Here is a 6,947-nt window from a genome sequence, read left to right as displayed (position 1 = left end):
GGTTAAACTTCATATGGCATATGCTCTTAGGACTACGGTAGTAATACAACAGGTGGAAAAGAAAAGGAATCAGAAAGTATTTTTAGTTTATCTAGAAAACATTGCCAAAGATGGATGCTATATTGATGAACTAATATTTACGACTCATTTCTGTACTTAAATGGACAAGGAGGCACAATTTTTCCTATTGGTTACTAGCAAAAGTATATTTTTTCTTTGTGAAACATGATCTATAATTATGTATGACGGTGAATGAAAGAATCCCCTTTAGCTGCACATTATCAATCTTGAAGAACAATTAGAAATGCCATTGATTTACATTTGCAAATCAAACATTTAGAGTTTTATATGAAAGGCGTCCAACGGCATTTGCAACGAAACATTGTTAAATTCTCTATATCTATTATACTTTGTATGCAGGTTTTCTCCAATCACTTCAATAATCATAAAGTGGCGTTTGGTTGGAAAAAATTGACAATATGAGATTAGAAAAATTAGAAGTTAAGAATATATATATATATATATATATATATATATACATGGATATTTTAAAGAAATAATAATGTATGTATTTATTTTATATAGTACCACATGACCATGGTAGTAAGTTGTATAAAGTATATTATAGTATGATATATAAAGTGTATTAAAAGTGGGTAATATTTTAAGTAATTTGAGATAATTCTTAATTATGCGGGTAATGAATTAATTACCGGGTAATGAATCATTACCTGGTTAACTAGTAAGTGGATAGAAATTAACATCACACCCCCACCCCACGTGGAAAGAAGCCACACAACTAGAAAATGAGTAAGTAGTCATAATTCTAGGTGTTAGAAAGCTAAGTCTTAGAAAGACTTAAAGTTTATCTAATCTGCCATGAGTTTCATTTAGGATCTTTAACATTCATTTTCATTTCTTTGGTTTTAAAAAAAAACCAAGAATGTTGGGCAGGGATCCTTTTCGTCAACACCCTTAGCCAAAAGAATTTAAATTGAAATTTGAAGACCAAGAACAATTGTTACATTCTGTCATGAACCAACGTGAAAAGCAGAAGCAATTTCAAGCTCCAACCAAACATCCTAACCTCACTCCAAATCAGATTAAATTCATTCCAAAATTTTAGGAACTAGAAACAAATTTTATCCGTGAATCCTTAAGGAGCAGAGGCAAATTTCTTCAATTGACGAAGGTTTTCCAACGAAATAGTATATGAATTTTTCCCCACTCCAAGTATGTTAAGGCTAAGTTCTTCTTTCATTTTGGATGATCTCTTCATTACATAAGTTTGATAACGAAGTATAAAGAAAAATTCATATCCCGAAATTGGCGTATATTTTGCTAGGCTCGCAAGTTACGTATATTTTCTAGGTTTGTAAATTACCATATTGTCCTTATGGGGTATTTAGTTGAGTATTTCCTTTTCCCAGTCAAGAGAGTTGGGAGTTTACATATATACAGTATTAAAAGTATTTTTATTACCATCGAGCTATAATCGATGGGCAGGCCCTTATTGGGCAACCTCTGATAAAATGATAAGTTATATACTGAGCCTACTGTGGTTGAGTGCTTATGAGAGAGCCATGTTGGTTGAGACACAGAGCCTAGTATGGCCGAGCGCATATGAGCGAGCCTACTACGGCAGAGCAGTTATATATATATATCGAGCCTACTGTGGCCGAGCGCTTATGAGCGAGCCCAGTTGGTCGAGATATAGAGCCTAGTATGGCCGATCACCTATGAGAGAGCTTAATACGGCAGAGCAGTTATATATATACCGAGCCCTATAGGGCCGGACAACTATTTTACTTATTATATTAAGAGAGTTGAGTTAGTATCAGCAGGTAAGCATATCTTCAGATTATCTTTGTGTTCCAGCTACTTGCAGTTATTATATTATCAGTTCAGTTTCAGTTTTTAGTATATTGCCTTGCATACTCGGTACATTATTCGTACTGACGTTTGTTTGTGAGGGGACTCTGCATTCATGCCTGCAGGTATAGATAATCAGTTTGACAAGCCCTCATAGTAGATGAGATTGGCATTCAGTGAAGAATAGGTAAGACTCTACCTCATTTGGAGTGCAGCCGAGTCTAGAGTCAACGTGACAATGTTTTTCTATAGACGTATGGGTAGGCCGGTACACTGTCCCATTTGATGTCAAATAATCTTAGAGGCTTTGTAGATTGAGGTTTATTTTGTACAATATGGCAAAGGCCTTGAGTCCCAAATTTATTCATGTCTTAAGAGCGATAGTTTATTGATACAGTGTTGCTCACTTACAATTGTACATTATGAGTTGTGGCCATGTTGGCCCATTACAGTTACAAAAGGAATGAGTTCAGCCAACTCGACCTATGTTTGTTCTAGTTTTGATCAAATGATTATGAGATATAGAGTGGTTTGCTCGAGCTAGCTAGGCACCGGGTGCCAGCCACGCCCCTCGAGTTTGGAGCGTGACAAAGTGGTATCAGAGCGGGTCGTGTCCTAGGGAGTCTACAAAATTGTGCCTAGTAGAGTCTCCCTTATGGTTGTGTTGCGTGCCACATTTATAATTAAGAGGCTATATGTCATTTATGAAATGTTACCCTTATTTTGTTTCTAGATCTGTCATAAAACTGAGTCGTAAGAAGTCAGTATGAAGCTTTCGTCGGATTTTGTATGCACCAGAGGTGCAGGTATCACAGTAGAGCTTAAGGCATAATGTGGAAGGGAGGTTATGAAAGAAATAGAAGATACGATGCAAGATTGAAAAGCAAGTAAGGTAAAAGTGAAGAAGAAACAACATACTCAAGTTCAAAAGGGTGTGAATGGTCGAGACTTTAGATATAGTTTGGGTTTTAGCATAATTCACCAAGGAGACCCTAGGGAGAATTTTGTAAATCTCTAAGAGTTAACATTTGAGGATGAATGTTCTAAAGTGGAGAAGGATGTTACACCCCTTAAGTTTAACAATATTGATACCGTTAGATACATTTTGATATGATATTTATTTTGAGTTAGTACCACATGTTATCTTGGTTTAACTTCATTTGGCATAAGCTCTTAGGACTACGGTAGTAACACAACAAGTGGAAAAGAAAAGGAATCAGAAAGTATTTTTAGTTTATCTAGAAAACATTGACAAAGATGGATGCTATATTGATGAACTAATATTTACGACTCATTTCTCTACTTAAATTGACAAGGAGGCACAATTTTTCCTATTAGTTACTAGCAAACGTATATTTTTTCTTTGTTAAACATGATCTGTAATTATGTATGACGGTGAATGAAAGAATCCCCTTTAGCTGCTCATTATCAATCTTGAAGAACAATTGGAAATGCCACTGATTTACATTTGCAAACTAAACATTAGAGTTTTATATGAAAGGCGTCCAACTGCATTTGCAACTAAACATTGTTAAATTCTCTATATCTATTATACTTTGTATGCAGGTTTTCTCCAATCACTTCAATAATTATAAAGTGGCATTTGGTTGGAAAAAATTGAAAATATGAGATTAGAAAAATTAGAAGTTAAGAATATATGTATATTTTAATTAAATAATAGTGTATGTATTTATTTTATATGGTACCATAGGACTATGATAGTAAGTTGTATAAAGTATATTATAGTATGATATATAAAGTGTATTAAAAGTGGGTAGTATTTTAAGTAATTTGAGATAATTCTTAATTATGCGAGTAATGAATTAATTACCGGGTAATGAATTATTACCCGATTAACTAATAAGTGGATAGAAATTAACATCACACCCCCACCCCACGTGGAAAGAAGCCACACACCTAGAAAATGACTAAGTAGTCATAATTCTAAGTGTTAGAAAGCTAAGTCTTAGAAAGACTTAAAGTTTATCTAATCTGCCATGAGTTCCATTTTGGATCTTTAACATTCATTTTCATTTCTTTGGTTTTCAAAAAAATCAAAAATGTTGGGCAGGGATCCTTTTCGTCAACACCCTTAGCCAAAAGAATTTAAATTGAAATTTCAAGACCAAGAACAATTGTTACATTCTGTCATGAACCAACATGAAAAGCAGAAGCAATTTCAAGCTCCAACCAAACATCCCAGCCCTACTCCAAATCAGATCAAATTCATTCCAAAATTTTAGGAACCAGAAACAAGTTTTATCCGTGAATCCTTAAGGAGCAAAGGCAAATTTCGTTCAATCAACGAAGGTTTTCCAGCAAAATAGTATACGAAGTTTTCCCCACTCCAGGTATGTTAAGGCTAAGCTCTTCATTCATTTGGCATGATCTCGTCATTACATAAGTTTGATAACGAAGTATAAAGAGAAATTCATATCCGGGAATTTGCGTATATTTTGCTAGGCTCGCAAGTTACGTATATTTTTCTAGTTTTGTAAATTACCATATTCTCCTTATGGGGTATTTAGTTAAGTATTTCCTTGTCCCAGTCAAGAGAGCAAGGAGTTTACATATATACTATATTCAAAGTATTTTCATTACCATCGAGCTATAATCGATGGGCAGACCCCTATTGGGAAACCTCTGATCAGATGATAAGTTATATACCGAGCCTACTATGGCCAAGTGCTTATGAGCGAGCCAAGTTGGTTGAGACACAGAGCCTAGTATGGCCGAGCGCATATGAGCGAGCCTACTATGGCAGAGCAGTTATATATATACCAAGCCTACTGTGGTCGAGCGCCTATGAGCGAGCCCAGTTGGTCGATATATAGAGCCTAGTATGGCCGAGCGCTTATGAGCGAGCCTATTTTGGTAGAGCAGTTATATATATACCGAGCCTTATAGGGTCGGAAAGCTATTGTACTTACTATATTAAGAGAGTTGAGTTAGTATCAGCAGGTAAGCATATCTTCAGATTATCTTTGACTTCCAGCTACTTGCAGTTATTATATTATTAGTTTAGTTTCAGCTTTTAGTATATTGCCTTGCATACTCAGTACATTATTCGTATTGATGTTCTTTTGTTGGGGACGTTGAATTCATACCTGCAGGTATAGATAATCAGTTTGACGAGCCCTCATAGTAGACGAGATTTGCATTCAACGAAGAATAGGTAAGACTCTACCTCATTTGGAGTGCAGTCGAGTCTAAGAGTCAACGTGATAATGTTTTGCTACAGACGTATGGGTAGGCCGGTACCCTGTCCCATTTGATGTCAAATAATCTTAGAGGCTTTGTAGATAGAGGTTCAATTTGTACAGCATGTCAGGGGCCTTGATGGCCCAAATGTATTCATGTCTTAAGAGCGATAGTTTATTAATACATTGCTTCTCACTTACAGTTGTACATTATGAGTTGTGGCCATGTTGTCTCATGATAGTTACAAAAGGAATGAGTTCAGCCAACTCGACCTATATTTGTTCTAGTTTTGATTGAATGATTATGAGTTATAGAGTGGTTCGCTCGGGCTAGCTCGGCACCGGGTGCCAACCACGCCTTGCCGAGTTTGGGGTGTGAAAGTGCGCTTGGTAACTTCCTTGATGATGTTGACGATGCCAGCAAGGACATCGATCTCGATGCTCCCAGTGCTATCGAGGCAGCGAAGAAGTTCCAGCTGTAGGTGATAGCTATTTATGTGTACTTTTTTAGTCTCAAGCATTTTTCCTTATTTTTCTGACTCTTCTGTTTCGCCATAGTCTAAGGTGATGTATAATCACACCCTATCTAGGCTCCAAGAGGAGATTTCATGCCGTAGAAAGGAGCTCGAGAAGCTCACTTCGGTTTTGCAGGAGTTGGAGGCTTTCTCTGCCCGAAAGGAGGAGTTAAGTGAGCTTCGGGCGGCTTTGGAGGGAGTGCTCCGAGAAAAGGCTGATCTTGCTAAGTAGGTAATTTGTTATTCGTAAATCCGTTCATCGTTCTCATAATTTGATATTTACTAACTTATCTTTTCCTTTGCATATCAGGCAGAAGAATGTGGAGATCCTCGAGCTGAGGAAGTGAAGCGATATAGTGAGGAAGCGATCGAATACGCCGCCATTACGAATCAAATAGCCCGAAATATATCGGTGTAGCCTGAGCAAAAACTGATTCGAACTGTCGCTCACGCTAGTGCAAAGGAGAGGAGGCAAGTTTTAGAGGAAGTTAGTGCTAAAGGTGCCGATCTCTCAACAGAGATCGAGGAGGCCCAAAAGATGGAAAAAGAAATGGCTCTCTTAGTCGCTTTGGACGAAGGACCCGGAGATGGTTTGGAGGGCAGTGGTGATGAAGAGTAGGTCTCTGTCACCTTTGCTTCTCTTTTTTCTTTTTATTTATGTATTCCGGGGGAACTAAGTCTTGTAAAGACTCCCCTTATGAATATATTTTTTGGCAATGCAAGAGAATTTTTTCTGCTTCAAGTCTTTCCATTCTTTATATTCCAGCATTCATGCAGAATTAGCCTTCGAATTTTGATGTTGGATTTTTAGAGCCCATACTTGGAGTAATTGGGGCACTCGAGATCGGGTACCATATCGAAATTAGTCCGATTGCTCCTTTGGGGCCGATGCTTATGATAGCAGGGAACCTCAGGGTCTAAATACCTCCCGAACACCGTGTGATAACATCATTCATGCAACCTGATAGTGAGGCCCCCGGGGTGGTCCTGTCAGTACATTTCCCAAAATATGGTGTTGTCATGGCCATACTTAATTGGTCTTTTGGATAGGCGAATAGTGGTCGCTTGCCTTTATATATGCCTTACACTCATTTCTTAACTGGGGATTTTGCTACTCTAGGTAACTATCCCTCTCATAGAACTTTTGTTCTTTGTGCTAGTTCTCTCGTCATTTCAACTCAAAGCCTTCGCCCAAATCTTCATCCTCCTCTTCCTATTTTACCATAGCCATGGTTGCTACATCGAGATCTGCCCATCAAGGTGAGATGAGTTCTGCCTCTGTTCCGTGTCCAGTCAATGGTACACCGCCGGTATCCGGTGAGCGGGCCTTAAGGTGCTTTGTCTTGAGGAGAGACTTTAT

At 37.7% G+C, this 6,947-nt stretch overlaps 1 long non-coding RNA gene across 2 annotated transcripts; it reads left to right on the top strand.

Moving 5' to 3' along the window:
• Window positions 1–915: 915 nt before the first annotated feature.
• LOC142174827 (uncharacterized) lies at window positions 916–6,304 on the top strand. Of its 2 annotated transcripts, none has more exons than XR_012703904.1 (3): window positions 916–1,233; window positions 4,986–5,815; window positions 5,898–6,304. It is a non-coding gene; the product is annotated as an uncharacterized LOC142174827 (long non-coding RNA). The 2 variants fall into 2 exon arrangements; XR_012703903.1 differs by having other exon boundaries at window positions 4,986–5,819.
• Window positions 6,305–6,947: the final 643 nt, after the last annotated feature.

Source organism: Nicotiana tabacum, chromosome 3 (genome assembly GCF_000715075.1).
Source record: "Nicotiana tabacum cultivar K326 chromosome 3, ASM71507v2, whole genome shotgun sequence".
Classification (NCBI taxonomy): domain Eukaryota; kingdom Viridiplantae; phylum Streptophyta; class Magnoliopsida; order Solanales; family Solanaceae; genus Nicotiana; species Nicotiana tabacum.
Note: the sequence above shows the minus strand (reverse complement) of the source record. Positions and strands in the feature narration are given on the sequence as shown.